Source organism: Macaca thibetana, chromosome 9 (genome assembly GCF_024542745.1).
Source record: "Macaca thibetana thibetana isolate TM-01 chromosome 9, ASM2454274v1, whole genome shotgun sequence".
Classification (NCBI taxonomy): Eukaryota; Metazoa; Chordata; class Mammalia; order Primates; family Cercopithecidae; genus Macaca; species Macaca thibetana.
This window is the reverse complement of record NC_065586.1, coordinates 115,702,018-115,729,727: the sequence shown is the minus strand read 5'-3', so window position 1 is coordinate 115,729,727 and position 27,710 is coordinate 115,702,018. Positions and strand designations below refer to the sequence as shown.

The window sequence follows — 27,710 nt, the reverse complement described above, 5'->3', positions numbered from 1 at the left end:
AAAATTAGCCAGGCATGGTGGCGGGCGCCTATAATCCCAGCTACTTGGGAGGCTGAAGCAGGAGAATCGCTTGAACCAGGAGATGGAGGTTGCAGTGAGCCGAGATCATGCCATTGTACTCCAGCCTGGGCAACAGAGCAAGACTCCGTCTTGGAAAAAAAAAAAAGGGCCAGGCACGGTGGCTCACGCCTGTAATCCCAGCACTTTGGGAGGTCAAGGCAGGTGGATCACAAGGTCAGGAGATCGAGGCCATCCTGGCTAACATGGTGAAACCCTGTCTCTACTAAAAATACAAAAAATTAGCCAGGCATGGTGGCATGTGTTTGTAGTCCCAGCTACTCGGGAGGCTGTCTCAAAAAAAAAAAAAAAAAAAATCTTAAAAAAAATTAGCTGAGTGTGATGGTGCACACCAGTAGCCCCAGCTACTCAGGAGGCTGAGGTGGGAGGATGGCTTGAGCCCAAGAAGTGGAGGCTGCAGTCAGCCAAGATTGCACCACTGCACTCCAGCCTGGGTGACAGAGCAAGGCCCTGTCTCAAAAAAAGAGAAAATTTCCTGGAATCAAAGCTTTTTACGGACTCTGGTGTTTCTGTGTCATCTCTTGGCTGCTGGACACAGGCTCTTTTTGCTGTGCTTGAAAACAAGTTTTTCTTTTCCCAAGCTGTGGTGAACAAACCCCTCAGAACATTTCCCCAAAGCCATTTCCATTTGATAGAAAATGTGTTGTTAGATTTTTGAAGGATTCTTTTCATTACTTCCCCTGGGTCCCTCTGGAAACCTGGCCTCAGTTTAATGATTTTCTTGGTGGTGGTTGTGTCTAAAGATCACATTCTCCTACCAGGGAGCAGCTGTTTACCCTGACAGACCAAACTGGTTTAACTTTATTACTTTTCACTAATAAAAAGAAACATTGTTCTTAGTAAGTAGAAAGAATATTTAACACCATTTTCCTTATTTATGTTTGGTTTGTTTGTTTGTTTCTTTGTTTGTTTGTTTTCTAGAGACAGGGTCTCGATCTGTTGCCCATCCTGGAGTGCAGTGGTGGAATCATAACTCACTATACCTTGACCTCCTGTGCTCAAGTAATCCTCCTGCCTCAGCCTTGAGTAGCTTGGACTGCAGGCGTGCACCACCACATCCAGTTGATTTTCTTATTTTTCATAGAGGTGAGGTCTCACTATATTGCTCAAGCTGGTCTCAAACTCCTGGCCTCAAGCAATAGTCCTGCCTCAGCCTCCCAAAGTGTTGGGATTACAGGCATGAGGTACCATACTCAGCCTTATATTTTGATTTTTTAAATGTTAATAATTTTTAAGTACATAAACGATATATAAAACATATGCTTGTTAGAAAATGTATGTAAAATTTTAGGCCAGGCGCGGTGGCTCACGCCTGTAATCCCAGCACTGTGGGAGGCCAATGTGGGTGGATCACCAGAGGTCAGGAGTTCAAGACCAGCCTGGCCAACATGATGAAACCCCATCTCTACTAAAAATACAAAAAAATTTGCTAGGCATGGTGGCACACACCTGTAATCCCAGCTACTTGGGAAGCTGAGGCAGGAGAATCGCTTGAACCCAGGAGGCAGAGGTTGCAGTGAGCCGAGATCATGCCATTGCACTCCAGCCTGGGTGACAGCAAGACTTTGTCTCAAAAATTAAAAAATAAAAAATAAAATATTAAACAATTGAATAAAGGAAGCTTATCATCCAACAAGTCTTGGTCTGGCCTTTTTGTTGCTTTCTTTTTATTTTATTTTGTTTTTATTTTTTTTTCCATTGTCAATATTCAATATGATGTTGCTTTCTTTTGTTGTTGTTGTTGTTGTTTTGAGACAGAGTCTCACTGTGCCACCCAGGCTGGAATGCAACAGTGAGATCTCAGCTCACTGCAACCTCTGCCTCCAGGTTCAAGTGATTGTCCTGTCTCAGTCTCCCAAGTAGCTGGAAGTACAGGTGTGTGCCACCACAACTGGCTAATTGTTGTATTTTGGGTAGAGATGGGGTTTCACCATGTTGGCCAGGCTGGTCTTTAATTCCTGACTTCAAGTGATCCACCTGCCTCGGCCTCCCAAATTGCTGGGATTATAGGCATGAGCCACCACGCTCGGCCCTTTTTGGGGTTGTTCTTACAGGGTATAGGCATGGAGCTTAATGCACTTTCACCTGGGGAAAACTTGTTATGATTTTCCAAAGTTCCTCTGTTCCAGATTAATTTCATTCAAAACCTGTGGATTACAGCTGGGTGAGGTGGCTCGTGCCTGTAATCCCAGCACTTTGGGAGACCGAGGTGGAAGGATCTCCTGAGGTCAGAAGTTTGACACCAGCCTGGCCAACATGGTGAAACCCCGTCTCTACTAAAAATACAAAAAAATTAGCCAGGCATGGCAGCGGGCACCTGTAGTCCCAGCTACTCAGGAGACGGAGGTAGGAGAATAGCTTGAACCCCGGAGGCGGAGGTTGCAGTGAACCAAGATCGCGCCACTGCACTCCAGCCTGGGTGACAGAGCAAGACTCCGTCTCAAAAAACAAAAACAAAAACAAAAACAAAACCTGTTGATTACTCATCCAGCTATTGTGTACTGTTGATTGGCCACAGGATGCCAAGACCTACTCTTGAACTGGAGTGGCAATCTTTGCCCTGGAGGACTCTATACCTGGTGAAGCAGCCCGTGCCCTCAGGGTTAGGACTGGTAGCCCCAGGACTATTTCAGGCCTCAACACTAGGCTGGTAAAGGCACATTTTGAAAACTGGGGATAGTGTTTGCTAGTTAGTGGCAGCTCACTGTATGTGCAAATGGCAGGCAGGTCCAAACGCAAAGACCAAGGTGTGCTTGTGCTGGACTCAGTCGCCAACACGATGTGGGAGAGGAGGCCAGTAATATGGTTCTTTCTCTTTTTTTGCCTTTATTGTTAACATTAAGGGCAGAGCTAGATTCTGCAGTTAGAATTTTAGAAAATGTATTGCTTTCTCTCTAGTTACAAAAGCAATTTATATATACTCTATCAAAGTTGAATGGCTGGATGTGGCAGCTCACACCTGTAACACCAACACTTTGGGAGGCCAAGGCAGGAGGATTGCTTGAGTCCAGGAGTTTGAGACCAGCCTGGGCAACCTAGGGGGAGATCCTATATTTACATAAAATAAAATTTTTGAAAAATTAGCCAGTTGGCCAGGCACGGTTGCTCACGCCTATAATTCCAATACTCTGGGAGGCCAAGGTGGGCAGATCACCTGAGGTCAGGAGTTCAAGACCAGCCTGACCAATGTGGTGAAACCCCGTCTCTACTAAAAATGCAAAAAAAAATAGCCAGGCGTAGTGGCACATGCCTGCTACTCAGAAGGCTGAGGTGGGAGAATCACTTGAACCTGGGAGGCAGAGGTTGCAGTGAACTGAGATCACACCACTGTACTCCAGCCTAGGTGACAGAGCAAGATTCCATCTCAAAACACGAAAAAAAAAATCAGCCAGGCATGGTGGCATGCACCTGTACTCACAGCTACTTGAGAGGCTGAGGCAGGAGGATCACTTAAGCCTGGGAATTCGAGGCTGCAGTAAGCCCTGATTGTGCCATTGCACTCCAGCCTTCATAACAGAGCTAGACCCTGTCTCAAATAAATAAACAAAAATTAGAAAATACAGCAGTCACAAACAAATGAAAATCTCACAAATGGGTGGGAACTCTTAAGGAGACACAATTAAGGTTGATATTGGGAAGAACTTGCTAACAAGTAGGAGTGAGCTCCTGGTCACCGGCCGTATTAACAGAGCAGAAGACCGGATTGTCTCAACCTCTACAAGGACTTGGGGCTCTGATTTTTGTGACGGGGGCGCCTGTCCTCAGCCTACTGGGTTCTAAACGGCATGTCCCTTTGCCCCCATAGAGCAAGAAAGGGCAGAGTGAAGCAAGGCTGTGCAGAATGGTGTTTGCAGAGTGGGTTATAGGCCTCAGGCTGGGAATGCCACTATTTATTCATTCATTCGTTCATCCATCCACCCAATCTTTAAGTATTTATTGAGTGCCTACTGTGGGCTGGACACCACACCAAACTCTGGGGATGTTTTGTGAACAAAACAAACTCTGACACTCAAATTATACAGATGATAATTTTGGTGCAATTGTTAACACTAAGAAGGAATAGAATAAGGTGCCTTGAGAAATTAAATACGGAGGGAACCCTCCAAGTCGGGAGGTCGGGAAGGCATCTTGAGGAGTCACATATGTGTAAGCTGAAGCTTGTTGGATGAGTGGGAGTTAGCTGGGCAGGAAGAGTGTGGGGAGAAACGACGCCACTGCAGGTGTGAAGGTCTGTGCTAAGGGACCTTCAGGGAATGAGACAACGCCATTGAGAGAGGCGCATGCGAATAGGGCTCTGGCTGATGAAGTAGGCGAGGCCCAGGGAGCCTCTATAGAGATGCGAGGATTTATCCCAAGAGTAATAGGAATCGCTTGCAGATTTTTTTTTTTTTTTTTTTGAGATGGAATCTCACTCTGTCACCCAGGCTGGAGTGCAGTGGTGCAATTTCAGTTCACTGTAACCTCCGCCTCCCGGGTTCAAGCGATTCTCTTGCCTCAGCCTCCTGAGTAGCTGGGATTACAGATGCCCACCACTATGCCTGGCTAATTTTTGTATTTTTAGTAGAGACGGGGTTTCGCCATGTTGGCCAGGCTGGTCTCGAACTCCTGACCTCAGGTGATCTGCCTGCCTGGGCCTCCCAAAGTGCTGGGATTATAGGGGTGAGCCACTGCACCCGGCCCACTTGCAGAATTTTAAGCAGAGGAGTGGCGTGATCAGGTTTGTGTTTTTAAAAAATCATTTGGCTGCCATGTGGAGAATGCCTTGCAGGAGGGTAACATTGGCAGCAGACTCCAGGTTCCCATGTAAGTTCAAAGGCCAGAGGGCAAGGCAGAGGGGGAAAAAAAAGGTCAACATGAACATTTCAGGGAGAGATGATGTGGCTGGGGCAAGAATAGGTTTGATTGAATATATATTAGTGTCAGGCACTGTGCTCAGCAATTTACCTGCATGATCTCCTTCAATCCTCACAAACACCTATGAAATAGGTACTATTATGATTGTTGTTTTGTAGGGACCACTGAGGCTCAGAGATGTTAAGAAACTTGCCCAAGATCACACAGCTGGTGAATGGAGAGCCAGGATTTGAACTCCTGGGGTTAATTACCACTCATAACAGTATGCCCCTTGGGCTCAGTTATCACCCATACTGGACAGAATCAGATCAACTCAAACTATACTTCAGAGTAAGAAGCAACAGGCCAGGTGCCATAGCTCACGCTTGTAATCCTAGCACTTTGGAAGGCTGAGTCGGCAGATTGCTTGATCCCAGGAGTTCGAGACCAGCCTAGGTAACATAGCAAGACCCCCATCTCTACAAAAAACACAAACATTAGCCAGGCAGGATGGCATGCACCTGTAGTCCCAGCTTCTCAGGATGCTGAGGTGGGAGGATCACCTGAGCCCAGGAGGTTGAGGCTGCAGTGAGTGCTGGACTCTAGCCTGGGTGACAAAGCAAGACCCTGTCTCAAAAAAAAAAAAAAAAAAAAAGCAACAGAACTTGGTGATAAATGATTAGTTCTACCTAGTATCATTGGGACAGCTATTTCAAAGTGAAAATTTGTTGTAGGTATACCTTAACAAGAGGAAAGTTGCAGATCAGTAAATTTACACTAAAGTAATAATAATAATAGCAAACATTTACATAGCACTTTCTCTGCGCTATGTAAAGTTCTTCTAAGAGGTTAATCCTTAGAGGATTCACTTAATCCTCTTAAGAGCCCTAAGAGGGAGGTGTTATTGGTATCATCCCCATTACACAGACAAGGAAACTGAGGTACGTAGAGCTCAAGGAACTTGCCCAAGGTCACACAGTAGCAAGTCTCACAGGGGTATATAAGCCCCGGCAGGCTGGCTGGCTGCAGAGGGCGGCCTTTTAACCACAGGCCATGCAGGTTCCAGGGGCTCCTGCAATGTAATGGTCCTCCTACCTGAGGCCAGACCTCACCAGAGGAACTCATTTCTCTGAGTACAAGAGCCCAGGAGTGGCTGTGTGTGATGGCTCACGCCTGTAATCCCAGCACTTTGGGAGGCCAAGGTGGGCAGATCACTTGAGGCCAGGAGTTCGAGACCAGCCTCGCCAACATGGTGAAACCCTGTCTCTACTAAAATATAAAAGTTAGGGCCGGGCGCGGTGGCTCAAGCCTGTAATCCCAGCACTTTGGGAGGCCGAGACGGGCGGATCACGAGGTCAGGAGATCGAGACCATCCTGGCTAACACAGTGAAACCCCGTACTAAAAAAATACAAAAAACTAGCCGGGCGAGGTGGCGGGCTGTACCCAGCTACTCGGGAGGCTGAGGCAGGAGAATGGCGTAGACCCGGGAGGCGGAGCTTGCAGTGAGTGATCCGGCCACTGCACTCCAGCCTGGGTGACAGAGCGAGACTCCGTCTCCAAAAAAAAAAAAAAAAAAAAAAAAAAAAAAAAAAAAGTTAGCCGGGCGTGATGGTATGTGCCTGTAATCCCAGCTATTCAGGTGACTGAAGCACAAGAATCACTTGAACTCGGGCAGCAGAGGTTGCAGTGAGCCAAGATTGTGCCGCTGCACTCCACCCTGGGAGACAGTGAGACTCTACCTCAAAGGAAAAAAAAAAAAAAAAAAAAAAAAAAAGCCCAGGAGCTTAGTTTTTCCTCTGAAGTCACTCTACAAACATGGTCAGCAACATATAAAATTAGCCTTAGGATTTTTTTTTTTTTTTGAGATAGCGTCTTGCTCAGTCACCCAGGCTGGACTGCAGTGGTGAGATCACAGCTCATGTGTTCAAGCCATCCTCCCACCTCAGCCTCTCAAGTAGCTGGGCCCACAAGTGTACATCACCATGCCTGGCTAATATTTTTATTTTTTTGTAGAGACAGGATTTCACTATGTTTCCCAGTCTGGTCTCAAACTCCTGGGCTCAAGGAATCTTCCTGCCTTGGCCCCCCAAAGTGCTGGGATTACAGCTATGAGTGCCCATGTCCAGCCCCACCTGAGAACATTTAAATCATAAACCTTCCAGACTGGTGTACTCAGCCTTCACTCTCTTAGGTAGAAATCCCGAGTCTGCTGTAAGCTGCTCATTGGAATGGCCTGAACGGAAAAAAGGGGTTTCTTTTCCAGATGTTGTTTTCTGAATTGGCTGGGTAGGTATTTTTAGGACGATGAGGGGTTATTTGATAAGGAGTCCACAGGGAGAGTTTTCTCAGGCTTCCGATGAAATATTTTCTTTATGCAGATGTGGCCGGCTTGGTGCTTAATAAAGCTTTGCTTAATTTGGATGCCTGTGGAATTGTACTTGGAGGGATTGCTATTCAAGGGACCCAGTGGAGGGGCGGCTGTTAGTTCCTCACAAGCTCAGATGTCTTTTTGTAATAGAGAATACAGCTTTCCAAAAAAAATCACAGGCAGCTCCTCATGAACTGGACTCTGAAGAGGGGAGGACGCTCGGGTGCCTCCGTGGATCTGGCCTCCCTTCTGAGTTGCTGTCACCCCTGGAGTCATCCACGGTGGTCGTTCCTGTTTCAGATCCTTAGAGGTCTCCCCACTGCTCTTGGGTAGAGCCCAAGCTGTTTGCTGGTCCCACCAAGCTCATCACAGCATCACCCTTCCAGCCCTGCCAGCTTTCCTCCCAGCTGTCCTGCTCCCCAGTCCCACCTACAGTGTCTCACTTTCCGCCAAAATACCCTGTGCAGGTTCCTTCCTGCCAGAAATGCCGTTCTCCCTTCTCTTCATCTGGTAAACTCCAGCTCATCCTTCAAGGCCCTGACAGAAGTTTCTTGGGGAGACTTCTCCATGGACCCCAGGTAGAGGGAATCAACACCCACAGTGCCATGAGTGATCTAGTACAGCCTTATCATGCACAAATTGTTTCGTTATGGCCTCGCTAAACAGAGAGGCCAGGGATCAATTTATTGTCTTCAATTTTCTTTCTTTCTTTCTTTTTTTTTTTTTTTGAGACAGAGTCTTGCTCTGTCACCCAGGCTGGAGTGCAGTGGCACGATCTCAGCTCACTGCAGCTTTTGCCTCTCGGGTTCAAGCGATTCTTCTGCCTCAGTCGCCCGAGTAGCTGGGATTACAGGCACACGCCACCATGCCTGGGTAATTTTTGTATTTTAGTAGAGATAGAGTTTCACCATGTTGGCCAGGCTGACCTCGAACTCCTGACCTCAGGTGATCCACTTGCCTTGACCTCCCAAAGTGCTAGGAATTCAGGTATGAGCCACAGTGCACCCCGCCCGTTTTTCTTTCTTTGCCCTATCTGTGGCCCCTCCATGCAGCACGATGCCTGGTGAGCAGTAGCCATATGGGGGAGGCCACACTTCCCAAGCTGTGTCCCACCTATTATTTCATCTCAGCAAGACTGTCCTGACCACAGCCCTGGGGTAAGGTGCCCATGTTTTGGACCATGTGAACCTTGCTTCCCCTATGCCTGGACTTACAGTGAATCCTTGGAAGCCAACCCATAGGCTGGCATGTGACCTGTGATGACCTGAGAAAAAAAAGATGAACCATCAGATTCTGCTTTTAGGCGTGTGAACTAAGAGACATGGGAAGAACTGGCAGGAGAAGAGAGAAGGGGTGTGGCTGAGTCACATGAAGAGGAAGGAACAGGAGGAGTGAAGACATGGGGATGGCTGCCACTGTAGTGCCTTGAGCTGCCCTGGCTCCCGGGATGCCCTCCAGCTCTTGTCTCTGGGAAGCCTGGCTGGGCTGTAGCTACCGTTCTTGATTTCTGAGATCAGTTCCCTTTTGTGGTAGCCGGCCTCCAAGATGGCCCCATGACCATCGCCTTCTGGTATTATAGCCTCCCACACTGAATAAGGTAGACTGGCATGACCAATAGGATATTCCAGACGAGATGGTTGTGACTTCCAAGACAAATCATAAAAGATACTGCAGATTCTGCTGTGGTCCTTGAATCACTGCCTCTGAGGAAAGCCAGTCACCATGTGGTGAAGACACTCAAGCAGCCTTGTGGAGAGGCCACATCCAGGAGGAGCTGAGGCCCTCACTGACAATCAGCACCAGCTTACTACGCGTGTGCGTGAGCCACTGTGGAAGTGGATCCTCCCGCCCCAGTCAAGCTAAAACCACTCAGCAAGCTGCTCCCAAATTCCTGACCCACAGAAACTCTGTGAGATGATGTTTGCTGTTTCCTGCAGCTAAGTTTTGGAGTAAAGTATTAGGCAGCAATAGATAACTAATATACTTTTTTGTTTCTTTTCAACAAAAATTCTTTGTATTCGCTTGTGTATAAGCACTTGCTAGTTGCTTACTGCTGACGTGTGGTTGGAGGCCCGACTACATACTAGGGGCAGTTTATGCCCTGGAATTAGCAGCTGCTCCACTAGAAGCATAGAAGAAGAAATCCCTCTCTCTCTCTCTCTATATATATATATACACACACACACACACTATATATATATAGTATACTATATATATATAATATATGTATATTATATAAACCAGTAACACATTACCTAGCTTTGCTGTGTTACCATTTTTTATTTATTTATTTTTTTTTGAGATGGGGTCTCAGTCTGTTGCCCAGGCTGGAGTGCAGTGGTGCGATCTCGGCTCGCTGTGACCTCCGCCTCCTGGGTTCAAGCGATTCTCCTGCCTCAGCCTCCCAAGTAGCTGGGATTACAGGCATGTGCTACCACGCACAGCTAGTTTTTTTATATTTTTAGTAGAGATGGAGTTTCACCATGTTGGCAAGGCTTGTCTCAAACTCCTGACCTCAAGTGATCCACCTGTCTCGGCCTCCCAAAGTGCTGAGATTACAGGTGTGAGTGACTGTGCCTGGCTGTATGTTAACATTTTTTTTTTTTTTTTTTTTTTGAGATGAAGTCTCACTCTGTCACCCAGGCCAGAGTACAGTGGCACGATCTTGGCTCACTGCAACCTCCCTTCCCGGGTTCAAGCAATTCTCTGCCTCAGCCTCCTAAGTAGCTGGGATTACAGGCACCTGCCACCACATCCGACTAATTTTTATACTTTTAGTAGAGACAGGGTTTCACTATCTTGGCCAGGCTGGTCTTGAACTCCTGACCTTGTGATCCATCTGCCTCGGCCTCCCAAAGTGCTGGGATTACAGGCGTGAACCACAGTGCCTGGCCCTATGTCACACATCTCATTTGACCCTCTTAGCAACTGACATAGATATATTATTCTAGATCTCAGATATAGTTACAGCTACAGATTATCTTTATCTTGAGAACTTTTGCATTAATGCCCAGATAAAGCATATTTTGCAGTTTTTTAAACTTAAATATAGGATCAATATGTTCATTTATGCAACAAATATTTACTGAGTTCCTACCATGTATAAGAAATGTGAAGACATAGAAAGGAAGCAAACATTAATCTTGCCTTCAGGGAATTTATAATCTAGTAGGAGCATTAAAACATGTACATAAATATCACCTCTGTTGTGAGGCTATAGAAAAAAAAAACAAGATATACAGAAATAAGTAAAACTATGCAGAAACTTCTAAAGCCCTAACCCCTGGGACTGGGTAGTGGCCTTGTCCTGGGTGTTGTACTAAAAGCTTGTTTTTTTTTTTTTTTTTTTGGAGATGGAGTTTCACTTTTGTCGCCCAGACTGGAGTCCAGTGGTGCAATCTCAGCTCACTGCAACCTCCACCTCCTGGGTTCAAGTGATTCTCCTCCTCAGCTTCCCGAGTAGCTGGGATTACAGGCATGCACCACCACGCTTGGCTAATTTTTTATGTCTTTTTAGTAGAGATGGGTTTTCATCATGTTGGCCAGGCTGGTCTTGAACTCCTGACCTTGTGATCCACCCACCTCGGCCTCCCAAAGTGTTGGGATTACAGATGTGAGCCATGGCGCCCAGCCCATAATCCCCATTTTACAGATAAAGAAATGGAGGCTGGGAGATATTCATTAAGCCATTCCCATGCTTTTAACTGTATCACTCTATTATCTGCAAAAAAGATAGTAAAGAAAGGCAAAGATTGGTGTCCATGTATTTTCTGTTTTTTAGTATCGTACTTTATTAAATACAAAAATATGCCACAAAGCCGGGCGCGGTGGCTCACGCCTGTAATCCCAGCACTTTGGGAGGCTGAGGCGGGTGGATCACAAGGTCAGGAGATCGAGACCACGGTGAAACCCCGTCTCTACTAAAAATACAAAAAATTAGCCGGGCGAGGTGGCGGGCGCCTGTAGTCCCAACTACTCGGGAGGCTGAGCCAGGAGAATGGCGTGAACCCGGGAGGCGGAGCTTGCAGTAAGCCGAGATCGCGCCACTGCACTCCAGCCTGGGCGACAGAGCAAGACTCCGTCTCAAAAAAAAAAAAAAAAAATGCCACAAAATGTATTTGGTGACGACTACCAGAAAAGTACAAAATCATTTAATAACTGGTTTTCTACACCTTGATTTGTCAAGAAACTCATAAGTAAATGGAAGGTATCTAATAAGTACTTACTGCAGTTACTTACTGGAGTGAACAGTTTTGAGAACAAGAAGAAAACCTGTAACTCTGAAAATGGTTTTTTGTTTCTTTCTTTTTTTTTTTTTTTGAGAATGGGTCTCTCTCTGTTGCCTAGGCTGGAATGCAGTGGCGCGATCTTGGCTCACTGCAACCTCCACCTCCCAGGTTCAAGCAATTCTCCTGCCTCAGCCTCCCGGGTAGCTGAGACTACAGGCATGCACCAGCACACCCGGCAATTTTTTTATTTTTAGTAGAGATGAGTTTTCACCATGTTGGCCAGGCCGGTCTCGAACTCCTGACCTCAGCCAATCTGCCTGTCTCGGCCTCCCAAAGCACTGGGATTACAGGCATGAGCCACTGCACCCAGCCTGAAAATTATTTTACATCCCATTCATAGATCTCTTCAAAAGGTCTACTTTAAAAATAAATCACATAAAGAATTGTTTAGACTTGTTTGATGATGCCTCAACTTCAGAACATTTGCAAAGAAATCACAGGTAAAAGCAATCATCTCAATACAATTAAATGTTAGTTTAAAAAAAAGTTTCCTTTAAAACAGTGGTTCCCAAAATTTAGCATGCGTCAGAATCTCCTGAGGGAAGCTTGTTAAAATATAGAATGCTGGCCTCCTCCCCAGAGTTTGCTACAAGTTTGCAGGTGGTTCTGATGCTGGTGTGGGCACACTTTGAGAAGCACTGCTTTAAGACTTAGTCTGTAGAATTCAAACTAATAAGCAGTGCCCATATGCCTTTGCTTTTTCTAATAGTAAATAAATAAAAGAACATTTCAGGTAGCTCCATCAAACTTGAAGTCTTTAGACCCTTGAAATGTTCTACTGAAATAGAACATATAATTTATTAATCTTGGCTCACAATCGTTCCCATGAGTTCAAAAGACAGAACTACAGGACAGTCCTGAATAATCTATGACTACATGAAAACATTTATTTACACGTCCTCTACAAAATGTATTTACAAAACACATAGCAACTATTAGGGTACACGGACTTTGTTTCTATTTTCGCCATGCTTCTTCTCTATAGGAAATCCAATATGAAATTATAAAGAGTACTGTACTGAAGGCTGGGCGCGGTGGCTCACGCCTGTAATACCAGCACATTGGGAGGCCGAGGTGGGTGGATCACCTGGGGTCAGGAGTTCAAGACCAGCCTGGCCAACATGGTGAAACCTCATCTCTACTAAAATATAAAAATTAGCCAGGCACCGTGGCGGACGCCTGTAATCCCAGCTACTTGGGAGGCTGAGGCAGGAGAATCGCTTGAACCTGGGAGGCGGAGGTTGCAGTGAGCCAAGATCGCATCACTGCACTCCAGCCTGGGGGACGGAGTGAGACTCCGTCTCAAAAAATAGAAAGAAAAAAAAAGTACTGTACTCAGAATGAGAACTTCATCTATCAATACCCACATAAATAACAGTGAATTGTCATACTCGAGACTCAGATTCAAGAACTTCTTCATCAGGGGAGCAGTCATATTCCACAAAATATATTGGTCCATCTTCATTTCTAACCATATACTGTAATGAAAGGAAGCCTCGGTTATCTGTCCGAATAGATACCTGACAAGACAGGACTAATGCCTTTGTAGAGGGTTTCAGTAAGTAAATCTTGTATCTGTTGACTTGGGTCTGATGATAATGAAATGCTTCCATCAGATCAGAATCTTTGGGGCAGTCAAGGTGGGAACTTCCTACATTTCCAAAAGTAGATAACCTGAAACAAGGCTTGTCAGGAGACATGGTAATTTGTAGGACCTCACTCGTCATATCCAATTCAGAAAAAGCTTCATGGAGCCCCTCTGACTGCAGAATTTTATCAGTAATGTTGGTGCTGTAGAAATTAAAGTCCAGGTCCCTTCAGGTTCCTGTGTGTTGATTTTGCAGACTGCCGCCGCTCCTCCTTCCTCCAGGAACAGCATCAAAGGGTCGCCATAACCTTGCTAACACATCCGAAGTGCAGTTCAAGTCTCTGGCATAGGACTTGATCCAAAAATAGATAAACAGTCTAAAAGGACAATTAAATTAATTCGAAAAGCAACAGACTCTTCCTGAACTTTAAGCTCTTGAAATATTCCAGCCTGAATAAAAGCATTTGCTTGCACACATTTTGCATTTTCCATTGTTACTTTGATTCCATTTTTAGTTGCGAAATGTGTGCCACATTTTCGGAAATCACTAGCTTTTAAGATAGTGGAGAGATTCCTAACGTTGTCAAGGCTGGCCACAAGGCTGTACTGATCATTCTCGTCTTGGATCTGTTGGGTCAGGAGGGGCATCGCCCACTGCACATTCAGCCCTGAGGGATGCTCCTGGGGCCTGCTCCTGAAGATTGCAAAACACCTTTGCAGAGGGGTCTGGACGCTGGAGAGCCCCTCCCGGCAAATTCCCTGAGGAGGGGCAAGAGCTCCAGGAAACCGCAGAGGAAGTGAAGCAGCTCCTGCCACTCTTCGGATCAGCCTTCCACCTCCCGTTCAAGCATTTTCTTGTAAAGATAATGAAGAGTTAGTTCATCCAAAGATAATGATCAAATTAGTGGAGGGCCTCTTGAAAACAATCTGTTCTAAACTGAAGTCAACTGGGTTCTAGCCACAAGTTGCTTTTACTACTCCTCCCCTCAGACAGTTGGTGGTTTTTGCCAGAGAAGCCCCACTGTTCTCTGTTGGTGCAGTCATTTTTGCACGACTCACCAGGCAGTTTTTAGCACAATTTAGAAACACCAGGGATAGCAGGATTACTAATCATGCTGTCTGCTGATGTAAACTCTATTTGGATACAATAATGTTTTTTAAATAACCTCAAATACAATTACCACCCTGAGGATGGGGCTGGTTGAATGACTACAGAAATATCATTCAGATAGTTCATTAACTAATTACAGAGCACCACAAACAGAGCCTGCTGCCAGGGAGGAGCCATGGGGATGATTCACAGGGCTGAGCTCAGGGGCCAGAGCGATGTTCAGTTCTTTTCTGGTGCTGGCATCACAAGGTGGCACTCTTGACTGAGACAGAGAGGCTCTTTCCTCCTCTCCTGTCTCTCTAGCATCTGTGGGAAGGTGCTACGGGAGGCACAGAAATACATGCCAGGGTCACACGGCTTCAAAAAGCTCTCTTCCTTTCCCTCATCACTCACTGCACGTGTAACTGAAGACAAAGTCTCAGGCCGGGTGCGGTAGCTCCCGTCTGTAATCTCAGCACTTTGGAAGGCCAAGGCGGGTGGATCACCTGAGGTCAGGAGGTCAAGACCAGCCTGGCCAACATGGAGAAACCTCATCTCTACTAAAATACAAAAATTAGCCAGGCATGGTGGCGGGCGCCTATAGCCCCAGCTACTCGGGAGGCTGAGGCAGGAGAATTGCTTGAACCCGGGAGGTGGAGGTTGCAGTGAGTCAAGATTGTGCCACTGCACTCCAGCATGGGTGACACAGCGAGACTCGGTCTCAGAAAAAAAAACAAAAAAACAAAGTCTCAGAGAGCTCTGGGCAGGCAGGTTGCTGGTCGCCTATTTAGTTACTGAAGCTGTTGTATTTTGCTTTCTTGAGGGGTTTGAGCACTGCATGGAAGAAACGTTTATTAGGGACAAATGGGCCCCACTACCGTGCTGCCTGGGAGCACTTGCCAGAGGATCTTGGGTCTTCACTACACAGGACAGGAATGACCACCCGCCAGCTGGGCTGGTTGTAGTGCCAGCACATGGTGGGGTTAAAAAAAATCATTTAAAGTTATAAAAGTGTTTGCAAAGCATATGGGAGCCCTGCTACTTTGGGCAAGCCTCTCTTTGAATCTTGGTTTCTTCAACTGTAAATGGGGTTAGTAGTAGTGGTATCCACCTCAGAGTTATTGGATCAAACGATATAAAAAATGTGAAGTGCTTAGTATAGTGTTTGGCAAGAAGCCAGGGCTCAGTAAATGTGTAGGCCCTTCTTCTCATTGTCATTTGGCTTCATGTGCACTTACATATGGCCTTCAGAGGAGAACAGATTCAGATCTCTGTTCCTTAGCCCCAAGCATGCACCTGTCAGCATTCAGGCCCATGGTTATTTGGCTAGCCTTGTAATGATACTAAAGACTAACTCCTCAGAATGTTTCTTCTGAACTTTCAAAATCAATGACAGTTGCACACTATCTCCTTTGGAGCAAATGTCCCCCCAGCAGACCCTCTCCCCACCTTGTTTTGAAAAAAAGCATTATTTAAGGGAACTATAACTGAGCTGGCTGGCTGTACTACTTTATTTTTCTATTTCCCTCCAAAGTGAATGCCAGACATTTCTAGGCCAAAGACTAGGATTAACATTTCTCAGCCTAGTAAACACACCCATCTGGATTCAACACGGGGAGCACCAGCACTCCAACCGTTTCCTGTAATCGGCTTGAAGGATCCAGGGTATAAGCTTGAAAATTAAATTCTAGAAGTGATATTTCCATCCTGGAAGCTGTTTCAATTACAGCTTCTTGCAGATGAACCTCAGATAAGCGGCAAACTTACAAGTCCTGGCGCGGATGTAATGAGTCTGCCCGATGGGAACCTGGCCATGCTACAAGGAAGAGGCTGCCTGGAGGCTGAGAACACAATCACTGGACAGAACGACAAACCTGCACTGAGCACCTGTGGCGCTGCAGACATCCGGTGAGACTCTGAGAACAACAGGGAGCCAAACGTGGGCCCCATCCTCAGAGACTTTTGGTCCAGTGGAGGAGATGTATTACCAGGCCATTTCTATGTAATCGGCTAGGATGGTGCTCAACCCTGGTGCTGTGAAAACATTAGCCCAGCTTGGGGTTGAGGAAGTGATCCCTGAGCTGAATCTCCATAATTAAGTAACAGTCAGTTGTGTGCAGTAAGGTGGAAAGGATATTTGAAGCAGGGGTAAGAGCAAGCAGAGACCCAATAATATGGAACAGGTGTGTGTGTGTGTGTGTGTGTGTGTGTGTGCGTGTCCATGCATGTGTATCTGAGTCTAGCCAGCCCAGTATTCAAGAACAAGAAAGGGAGTGCCCAGGGATTAGCTGGGTATACCTTTGTCCTTTACCATCATTTTTAGCATCAGAAAGTCCTTCAGAAACTGCCCCAAAATCTTAGGTTCAAGACACCAGATTTCTTTTTTTTTTTTTTTTTTTTGAGATGGAGTTTCGCTCTTGTTGCCCAGGCTGGAGTGCAATGGTGCAATCTTGGCTCACCGCAACCTCCGCCTCCCGGGTTCAAGCGATTCTCCTGCCTCCGCCTCCCTAGTAGCTGGGATTACAGGCATGTGCCACCACGCCCGGCTAATTTTGTATTTTTAGTAGAGACGGGGTTTCTCCATGTTGGTCAGGCTGGTCTCGAACTCCTGACCTCAGGTGATCCGCCCACCTCGGCCTCCCAAAGTTCTGGGATTACAGGCATGAGCCACTGGACCCGGCAAGACACCAGAGTTCTAGGGTGTAAGATTCAGAGCCCAGTGAGTCTTCCCAAGGTTTGCAGAGGTCAATCTTTCGCACTTCTAATCTTTAGATTATAGTGGGGTTGCAGTATTACTAATAGAATTAGGGTTCAGTAGGTGTCCAAACAGCCAGTCCATGGAAGCTGAGGAACCTGAGCCCAGAGGGAAACTTCAGGACACACAGCAATCAATCCTGGAACGTCTCTGAGTTTCAGGGCAGTTTTGGAGGTCATTAGGGAGGTATCAGTGGGCTGATCTGATAACAGATGCCACCTTGCTGACTGTTCTTCCAGTGTGAAAATGACTCGGGAGCACAACGGAGGCTCCTTTTGAAGGCTGGTCCATGAAGCAGGAGCCTCTGTTCTTTTTTCTTTTTCAGAGACAGGGTCTTGCTCTGTCACCTAGGTTGAAGTGCAGTGGTATGACTGCAGCTCACTGAAGCCTTGAACTCCGCAGCTCACGTGATCTTTCTGCCTCAGCCTCCTGAGTAGCTGGGACTACAGACATGTACCACCACACTCAGCCAATTTCTTTCTTTTTTTTTTTTGAGACGGAGTCTTGCTCTGTAGCCCGGGCTGGAGTGCAGTGGCCGGATCTCGGCTCACTGCAAGCTCCGCCTCCCGGGTTTACGCCATTCTCCTGCCTCAGCCTCCGGAGTAGCTGGGACTACAGGCGCCCGCCACCTCACCCGGCTAGTTTTTTGTATTTTTTTTTTTAGTAGAGACGGGGTTTCACCGTGTTAGTCAGGATGGTCTCGATCTCCTGACCTCGTGATCCGCCCGTCTCGGCCTCCCAAAGTGCTGGGATTACAGGCTGTTCATTTTTTATATGTTGCACAGTATATTATTCCTTTTTTACACTATTGATAAAAACATACCTGAGACTGGGAAGAAAAGGGGGTTTAATTTGACTTACAGTTTCACATGGCTGGGTTGGTCTCATAATCATGGCGGAGGGCGAAGGGCACTTCTTACATGGCAGCAGCAAGACAGAATGAGGAAGAAGCAAATGCGGAAACCGCTGATCAAACCATCAGATCTCGTGAGACTTATTTACTGTCATGAGAACAGCACGGAAAAGACAAGCCTCCATGATTCAATTACCTCCCCCTGGGTCTCTCCCACAACACGTGGGAATTCTGGGAGGTACAGTTGAAGTTGAGATTTGAATGGGGACACAGTCAAGTCATATCACACAGTTTGGGTGAAGGATGCTTAATAAGGGAGGGTGCGACATGCAAAAACTGTGACATCTGGCTGCCATCAGCTCCTCCGCCAGCGCCCCAGCATGGGAATTAGTGGAGCACCAGACAGTCCTGAGTTCAAGTCAGTCCTAACCTTGCAGTTGTTTGTGAGACTTATACCACTTAATTTCACAAAGTGCCAAGTTTAAATGGGGACAGTCAAGCTTACGGGTAGTTGTGGGTGTCAAATGAATGTACATATGAGGTCTGGCATCACAATGAGTATTTTAATGGATTTTATCCAGATGCCTCCAGATGCTGTTGGATAAAAGGTTGCAGCTGACAACTGACCTTGATTTTTCTTGTTACTTGGGCGTCAGTAGTGTTGCCCTTCAGTTTGGAGGCTCCCCTTAGTGTCACCATGGTGGACAGTGGGGTCAGCCCATCCATAATTACACTCAGAAAACCAGAGGCAGCAGTACCTGAGGGCCTCCAACTTGACCTTTCCTACTCCTGCTTCTACTGAGCTCTGCCTATGAGGCTTCTCAACCACCTCTCAACACCAAACTGTGAGAAAAAGGGTGCCTGCCTAGAAGTGACACAACTTGAGTTTCTTCTTCTTTTTTTTTTTTTTTTTTTTTTTGTGAGACAGGATCTTGCTCTGTTGCCCAGGCTGGAATGCAGTGGCATTATCACAACTTGCCGCAGCCTCCATCTCCCAGGCTCAAGTGATCCTCCCATCTCATTCACCTCAGTAGCTGGGACAACAGGTGTGTGCCACCACATCCAACTAATTTTTCATTTTTTGTAAAGACAGAGTCTCACCGTGTTGCCCAGGCTTGTCTCAAACTGCTGAACTCAAGTGAAGCTCCTGCTTCAGCCTCCCAAAGTGCTGGGGTTATAGGCGTGAGCCACTGGCCCACTGCACCTAGCACAACCTGGGTTTTCATTCGCCGCCACAATAGAACTTGGCACTGAACACTTCTATTGCCTCTCTTGGTTTCAAAATTCCAGAAGAAGGGAAGATTTTAAAATATTTAATAGTGTTATTTTTATTTTAGAAGTAATGCAGATTCATTTAAAAAAGAAAAACCCACCACGAATAGTATAGAATGCTGAAGTTGAGTCACTTGACTTCTCCTGGCCTCAGTTTCCTAATCTATAAATGGAAGATAATAGTAATACCTTCCTCTTAGGGTTATTATGTAGATTAAATGGAAGGTAGGAAAGGCACTTGGTGCAATGCCTGGCACAGAACAAACATCTGATATATGTTAGTGATCACCATTATACCGATTGTACATCCAGAGATGACTTAGACTCTCTTTCCAAAAATAACCCATGTTTACAAGAAACACATTTGCACAGAACACTCATACACAGCGAGATGTTATACTTAATGCTCTACAACTTGCCGTTTTCACTTAACAATAATCTTGAGCATGTTAATGCCTATTAATTCCCCACACTCTTAAAATAACTGGGCAGTATTTTGTTGAATGGATATACCGTAATTTATATGACCAAAGGGGAACATTTAAAATACATAATTACATATTTGCTCAAAGGTTTTATAGTTGAAAATACAGGCAAACAACCGTTTGAATAACTCAAACACATTTCCAAAATTTACAAATGTTACAAACTGGACCTACGTTATGTACAAACAGCACTGCTGAGAGACAGACTGGAACCTCGAATCAAAAGCACCGTGGGCCAAAATGGACAAATCTAATGGGGCAGGTTAAAAGCAGTATAAGTTACTATACTTATTCCAGATTCATTTGGAACAGAATGGAACATTAAAGGAGGTGTAATAGTTGTTTGTTCAAGCTCTTAACTACAATATAAAGGGACCAGTGATTTCACTATTGTATTTTCCAACTGGCTTCCCAGCACCTCGAATTCAATCAGTGTCCTGCTGTGCAGAGGTATTTTGAAATGCGCCAAGTTTTAATTGAAGTGGAAGTGCATGAAACCAGAGTTAATACCAGGAGCAACAGGGAGTCGAATTTATGGAGGTAAACTGTTGCTAGCTCTGCATTTCCACTCCTTTTGGCTGCTGGGGTCAGTTGAAATTGTCACTGTAGACTGGATGGTTGGGAGCTGAGCCGCACTGGGTCACAGGTACAGCTGTGGTAATTCTGCCGGGCTTTGGGTTTTCACAAAGAGGCATGCTACAGGGTCCAGCGGCCTAGGCCGAATAGCACCTGGCATGCCTTTCACCAGTTACTATGATGCCTACTGGATGTACCAGGTACTGTGCTGGGACCTAGAGGTACAATGGACAACAGGAGACTGGTGGAGCTTAGATTTTAGTTGGGGAGACTGACACAAACAAGCAAGCAAACAAAACAGATAGAGCTTATGTATGAGTCCATTTTCACACTGCTATGAAGACACTACCTGAGACTGGGTAATTTACAAACAAAAAAGTTTAACTGACTCACAGTTCCGATTGATCCTCCCATCTCATTCACCTCAGTAGCTGGGACAACAGGTGTGTACCACCACACCTAACTAATTTTTTATTTTTTGTAAAGACAGAGTCTCACCATGTTGCCCGGGCTTGTCTCAAACTGCTGAACTCAAGTGAAGCTCCTGCTTCAGCCCCACAAAGTGCTGGGGTTACAGGCGTGAGCCACTGGCCCCCTTCAGCACTTCAGATGTGCTGAAGGGAAAGCAGACACATCTTACTGTGGCAAAGCAGGAGAAAGAGAGAGCTCAGGGGAAAATGCCACTTTTTTTTTTTTCTTTGAGACAGAGTTTCGTTCTTGTTGCCCAGGCTGGAGTGCAGCAGCACGATCTTGGCTCACCGTAACCTCCGCCTCCGAGGTTCAAGAGATTCTCCTGCCTCAGCCTCCCCAGCAGCTGGGATGACAGGCATGCACCACCACGCCCGGCTAATTGGGAAACTACCACTTTTAAAACCATCAGATCTCATGAGAAGTCCCTCACTATCACGAGAACAGCAAGGAGGAAACCGCTCCCATGATCCAATCACCTCCCACCAGGTTCCTCCCTTGACATGTGAGAATTACAGTTCGAGATGAGATTTGGGTGGGGACACAGAGCCAAACCATGTCAGTTTATAATTAGCACTGTGAAAGAAATAACCAGTGATGAAATAGAGAGTAACAAGGGGAATAAGGGGAATCCACTTTCCATAGGAGATGAGGAAGGTGACCGCTGAGCAGTGACTTGATAGATGAGAACAGCCCAGCTCTGGGAAAGGAAAGCAGAAAGAACAAGGGCAAAGGCTTCGGGGTGGGAAAGAGCTTTGTATATTTGATGAACTGGAAAAAAAAAAAAAAACCCGGGAGGCTAAATCAGAGCGGAGAAAAGGAGAAGAAACTAAGGCAATAGGCCATATCCTGCAGGGTTGTATAGACCACAGCAAGGAGTTTGGATTTCATTCTGAATGCTATGGGAGGCCACAGAAGACATTAAGAACACAGTGGCATAGCCTGATTCCTATCTTTTCAAAAGGATCACTTGACTGCTGTGTGGAGAATGCATCGAAAGGAGGGAGGCCAATGGAGAAGACTGCAGTTTCCCTTGCAAAAGATGATGCTGGTGGAGGCAGAGGCTGCAGCAACAGATTTACAGCTGTTATCAGTCACCTCCGGCAGGCCAGAGCCTTCGGTAGGCTTCTCTGGTAGGCTCCAGAACACAAAAGTTCTCCAGGGCTTCTCAACTAAGTCACTCCCCAATGATCTCTCAGGCAACTGCCCGGTGCAGAGGCAAATGTCTGGTGCAATAGGGGTTATGGGACACATTAAGACAGACACCTGTCTCACTGGAGAGACCAAACATCCCCACATGAGGAATTAAATTATAAAATGCCAGGCCTCCGGCATTGGTGACCAAGAGCACTAGAGTTAGAGGAAGCAGAGATGACTTGTCATCACCGCCGACACCTGTCTTTGGAACCCTTGGCAGAACTCTGTATAATCACCTGGTATAGGAAAGGTCTATACCACCTTTCTTTTCCCCAGACAGGAATACGACCAATGCCATCTCCCACGCTGAATATACCCAGACCTCTTTGGCAGCCTTACCTACCCGCAACACACATCTGTTTTTGTTTGTTTGTTTGTTTTGAGACAGAGCCTGGCTCTGTCGCCCAGGCTGGAGTGCAGTGGCGCAATCTCGGCTCACTGCAACCTCTACCTCCCAGGTTCAAGCAATCCCCCTGCCTCAGCCTCCCGAGTAGCTGGGATTACAGGCGCCCCCCACCTGTAATCCCAGCTACCATGCCTAGCTGATTTTTGTATTTTTGGTAGAGGCGGGGTTCCATCATGTTGGCCAGGCTCAAGACCACCAGGCTGGTCTGGAACTCCTGACCTCAAGTGATCTGCCTGTCTCGGCCTCCCAAACTGCTGGGATGACAGCCGTGAGCCACCGTGTCTGGCCTACACCTGATTTTTAAAGAGGTGCTAAAACCCAAATGGATTTTTTTTTTTTTAAGACAGAATCTCCCTCTGTCGCCCAGGCTGGAGTACAGTGGCATGATCTCTACTCACCACAACCTCCACCTCCCAGGTTCAAGCGATTCTCCCACCTCAGCCTCCAGAGTAGCTGGGATTACAGGCATGTGCCACCACACCCAGTCCCAAATGGATTTTTAATGTTTGGCCTATGGTAGAATAGATATTTAAGGTCCAGCTCTACCTGGTGATTTTTGCCAGCAACCCTCTGATGCAGGAGAACAGAACGCCTACATCACAGGCTCGGGACTAAACAAGTGCTATGTAAGTTCAGAGAAGGCAAACCCCTGGACAAAGCACCTTAGAGAGGCAGGCCTGGGGCTGAGCTTTGACATATGTTTTAAAAGCTGGATTTGAGGATGCAGGGCATCCAACACATGAAAAAAAACCGCACACACACACACTCAGGAGTGTTCAGGAAACAGTACTGGATCAACCTGGATGGAGTCAGAAGCTTATGTCTTTCACAAGGAGAAAAGGGGTAGAGCTGTGGTATCAAAAAAATAAAAAATCACCTGGGCACAGTGGCTCATGCCTGTAATCCCAGCACTTTGGGAGGCCGAGGCAGGTGGATCATGAGGTCAGGAGATTGAGACCATCCTGGCTAACACAGTGAAACCCCGTCTCTACTAAAAATACAAAAAATTAGCTGGGCGTAGTGGTGGGCACCTGTAATCCCAGCTACCTGGGAGACTGAGGCAGGAGAATGGCATGAACCTGGGAGGTAGAGCTTGCAGTGAGCCGAGATCATGCCACTGCACTCTAGCCCGGGTGACAGAGCAATAGCAATACTCTGTCTCAAAATAAATAAATAAATAAATAAATAAATAAATAAATAAATAAATGCCAGTGTGATTATTTGAAATATAGGTGGTTGGGGGCACCAGGCACAATGGCTTGCACCTATAATCTCAGTACTTTGGGACGCTGAGATGGGAGAATCACTTGAGCCCAGAAGTTCAAGACCAGCCTCAGCAACGTAGCAAGACCCTGTCTCTACAAAGAATTTTTTAAAATTAGCCAAGCATGGTGGCATGTGCCTGTAATCCCAGCTACCTGGGGGGCTGAGGTAAGAGGATTGACTGAGACTGCAGTGAGCTATGATTATGTTACTGCACTCCAGCCTGGGTAACAGAATAGGACCTGTCTCAAAAAAAAAAAAAAAAAAAAAAAAAAAAAGCTAGGTGTGATGACCCACACCTGTAATCCCAGCACTTTGGGAGGCTGAGGCATGTGGATCATTTGAGGTCAGGAGTTTGAGACCAGCCTGGCCAACATGGTGAAACCCCATCTGTACTAAAAATACAAGAAAAATTAGCCAGGCATGGTAGCGGGTACCTGTAATCCCAGCTACTCAGGAGGCTGAGGTAGGAGAATTGCTTAAACCGGGGAGGCAGAGGTTGCAGAAAGCCCATATTGCACCATTGCACACCAGCCTGGGTGACACAGTGAGACTCTGTCTCAAAAAAAAAAAAAAAAAAAAAGAAAAGAAAAAAGAAAAAGAAAGAAAGAAATATATGTGGTGGGTAGGGAGCCATTCCACTGTTAAGCAGGGTGTGACTTTTCTCTCGGATTGTTTTGAAGACCTTCTCTTTGTCTTTGGTGTTCTCTGGCTTTACTATATTGTGTTGGGTGTGGATTTCTTTTTATCTATTTCACCTAGTATGTATTTTTATTCCTATTGTTATGGGCTGAATTGAGAATTGTGTTCCCCTCCCACCACCAAATTCACCTATTGAAGTCCTAACCCCATGGCCTCAGAATGTGGTTGTATTTGGAGATAGGGTCTTTAAAGAGGTAATTAGATTAAATGAGGTCAGTAGGCTGAGTCCTAATCCAACATGACTGGTGTCCTTATAGAAAGAGATTAAGGCACAAACCTACACAGAGGGGAGAACACGTGAAGACACAGGGAGAAGACGGCCACCTGCAAGCCAAGGAGAGAGATTCAGAAGAAACCAACCCTGCTGACACCCTGACCTGAGACTTTTAGACTCCCGAGTGGTAGGAAAATTAATTTCTGTTGTTCAAGCCACCTAGTCTGTGGTGCTTTGTTAGTTCAGTGCTGGCAAATGGATACTCTGATATCTAAGGATGCATGTCTTTTACATTCTGTAATGTAAGGATGCATCTAAGGATGCGTGTCTTTTACATTCTGGAAAATTCTCAGCTGTTTCTCTTTGGCTATATTTCCTCTTCAGCTGTTTGGCTCTTGTTCTTTTTCTCTGCCCTCTCCTAGCCTGCAATCTAATGAATATTAAACTTATTCTCTCCTCCCTGCCCCATGACCTCTTCTGTGTTTCCCACCTCCTTCCTGTCCCCATTGCAGGCAGGGCGATTTCTTCAGATCTCTCCTCCAGTTCACTCATCTTCTCAATATCTGCATCAAATTTGGTGTTTGTTTGTTTGTTTAAACAATTGTTTTACATTTTTAAAGTTTCATTTCTTTTTCAAATCTTACCTTTGGCCAAGTGAAATGGCTATGACTAATTCCAGCACTTTGGGAGGCTGAGGTGGGAGGATTACTTGAGGCCAGGAATTTGAGACCACCCTGGGCAATACGGTGAAATTCCCCATAGCTATAGAAAATTAGCCAGGTGGTTGGGTGCGGTGGCTGACACCTGTAATCCCAGCGCTTTGAGAGGCTGAGGCAGGCAGATCATCTGAGGTCAGGAGTTTGAGACCAGCCTGACCATGGTGAAACCCCATCTCTACTAAAAATACAAACAAATTAGCTGGGTGTGGTAGCGCCTGCCTATAGTCCCAGCTACTTGGGAGACTGAGGCAGAATTACTTGAACCCAGGAAGCAAAGATTGCAGTGAACCAAGATCACGCCATTGCACTCCAGCCTGGGCAACAGAACAAGATTCTGTCTCAAAAGAAAAAAAAAAAGTGTTCATGTAATTAAATAATAAATACAATTGTTTGGGCATAACGGCTCATGCCTGTAATTCCAGCACTTTGGGAAGCCAAGGGCAGAAGGACTGCAGGCAGTTTGAGACCAGCTTGGGTAACATGGCAAGACCCCCATCTCTGAAAAAAAAAAAAATAGCTGGGCGTGGTGACACGCACCTGTAATCCCAGCTACTGGAGGGCTGAGATGGGAGGATCACCTGAGCCCAGGAGGTGAAGATTGCAGAGAGCCATGATTGTACCACTGCACTCCAGCTTGGGCATCAGACTGAGACCCTGTCTCAAAATAAATAAATATAATTGCGATAAAGTAGTATTTTAAATAAGAAAATAATAGAAGCACAAACTCAGAACCTCTGGTGGCGAAACAGAGGAGAGAGAAGGAACATATAGATATCAAGTGTGGGTGATACATTCATTCTTAGGTTGGGTGGTGAATTCCTAAGAATTCAATTTATTCTTGACAATGTCATATGTTTTATATGTATATATATAATGAGTAACATATTACATCTTGTTTTGAAATAGCATTTTGTTTAGGGGAATCAGAAAGGCCCATATTCAGTTAGACACAGTGGCTCATGCCTGTAATCCCAGCACTTTGGGAGGCTGAGGTGGGCAGTTCACTTGAGGTCAGAAGTTCGAGACCAGCCTGGCCATCATGGTGAAACCCTGTCTCTACTACAAATACAAAAATTAGCTGGGTGTGGTGGCTCACACCTGTAGTCCCAGCTACATGGGAGGCAGAGATAGGAGAATCACTTGAACCCAGGAGGCAGAGGTTGCAGTGAGCCAAGATTGTGCCATTGCATTCCAGCCTGGGTGACAAGAGTGAAACTCCATCTCAAAAAATAAAAAGAAAGAAAGAGAAAGAAAGAAAGGAAGGGCCATATTCTACCTCTGGCCAATCACATCTACCTAGACCTAGTTCCAAAGCAGGCAATGGAGGGTAAATGGAAGGCCAGCCAAGGGATTGTGGAATGTTCCTCCAAACCCCACTGGAGAGAGTGGATAGGCTGGGCTGGACCCACAGCTGCCCGCTGTGCCTGAGTTGATCAAGCTGTGAGGACTGTGTACAGGTTCCAAGGTTGAGGGTTTACTTCCCTGATGCTCAGATTTGAGTCTCAGATGCTGGTCTGTGATATGGGACAAGTCAGTTTTACAGGGATCCGCCATCGTTTGGAAGAATGGATGCAGAGAGCAAGACCAAGAACAACACATCCCCTGGAGCCAAGGCAGAGCTGGTGCAGGTCTTGGGAGGAGAAGGGAGAAGGAGGACGCTCACTCTCGAGCGAGGGTGCCAGCTGCCCTTCAGTGTTCCTGTGAGATGGCATCAGGGGATCCAGGGTGGAGAGCCACACCCTCATCCGAGGTCCCTTTTACTCAGTAATTGTCAGGTGGCCAGTGTAGCCCACTTCAGAGGAACTCCCCTTAACTTGAAATCAGGCATGGGGTGGGAGGAGGACAGGAAGGGGACCTGTATTCCTGCTCCTGGAGGACAGCCTGCTTCAAACAAGGCAGTTCCCGTTTAACATTTTAAAAATCATATTACCACAGTTCCTGGAGCCTATAATACACGTTTCCTTGCTTTCTTTCCCTTCCCCTCAAGGTGCCTACCTTCTCTAGGACGAAGAGCTTACCCAAACTTTTTGATCACGAAGGGTGTCGAGGTGCCCTTATTCCCCGCTGGGCCAGCAGGCTGGAGGCTGTCTCCTTAGGGACACAGCTCCCTCTGCTGGCTCACCAGTCACAGCCTTCAGGATGCAGAACAGAGCCCTTCCCCCAGCAACATCAGCTTCAAATAATTGTCATCATAACCTGTGACTATCTGCTTCTCGTAGAGGACAAACGTCTGTTGATATGTAGCTTAATAGTGATAATATGGAGTATGGCAAAGGCGGGAGAGTCAGCCAGCGCCCGGTGCAGCAGTGACCTTTGGCGTGCTTCTTAATTTCCTTGAGCCTCACTCTTCTCTTTAAAGAGGATATAATGGATCCGTATATCATTCAGGGTACAGTGAGGAAAACAGAAATTATGGTACAGATGCTCCTCAGCTGATGGGTTTATCGGGATGCTCCACCTCCCGATAAACCCATTGAACATTGAACATATGCTATATAGGAATTCAACTTTCAATATTTTTGACTGGGTTTATCCCATATAACCCCATTGTAA

At 46.2% G+C, this 27,710-nt stretch overlaps 2 protein-coding genes and 1 pseudogene across 4 annotated transcripts in view; 2 read left to right on the top strand and 1 right to left on the bottom strand.

The window, feature by feature from the left end:
- Positions 1-27,710, top strand: part of PRDX3 (peroxiredoxin 3) — a 497,514-nt gene that overhangs the window by 30,100 nt on the left and 439,704 nt on the right. The window lies entirely within an intron of this gene.
- The window catches only part of RGS10 (regulator of G protein signaling 10), a 738,227-nt gene that overhangs the window by 603,716 nt on the left and 106,801 nt on the right, over positions 1-27,710 (top strand). The window lies entirely within an intron of this gene.
- Positions 12,830-13,805, bottom strand: LOC126962680 (cell cycle checkpoint protein RAD1-like; annotated as a pseudogene).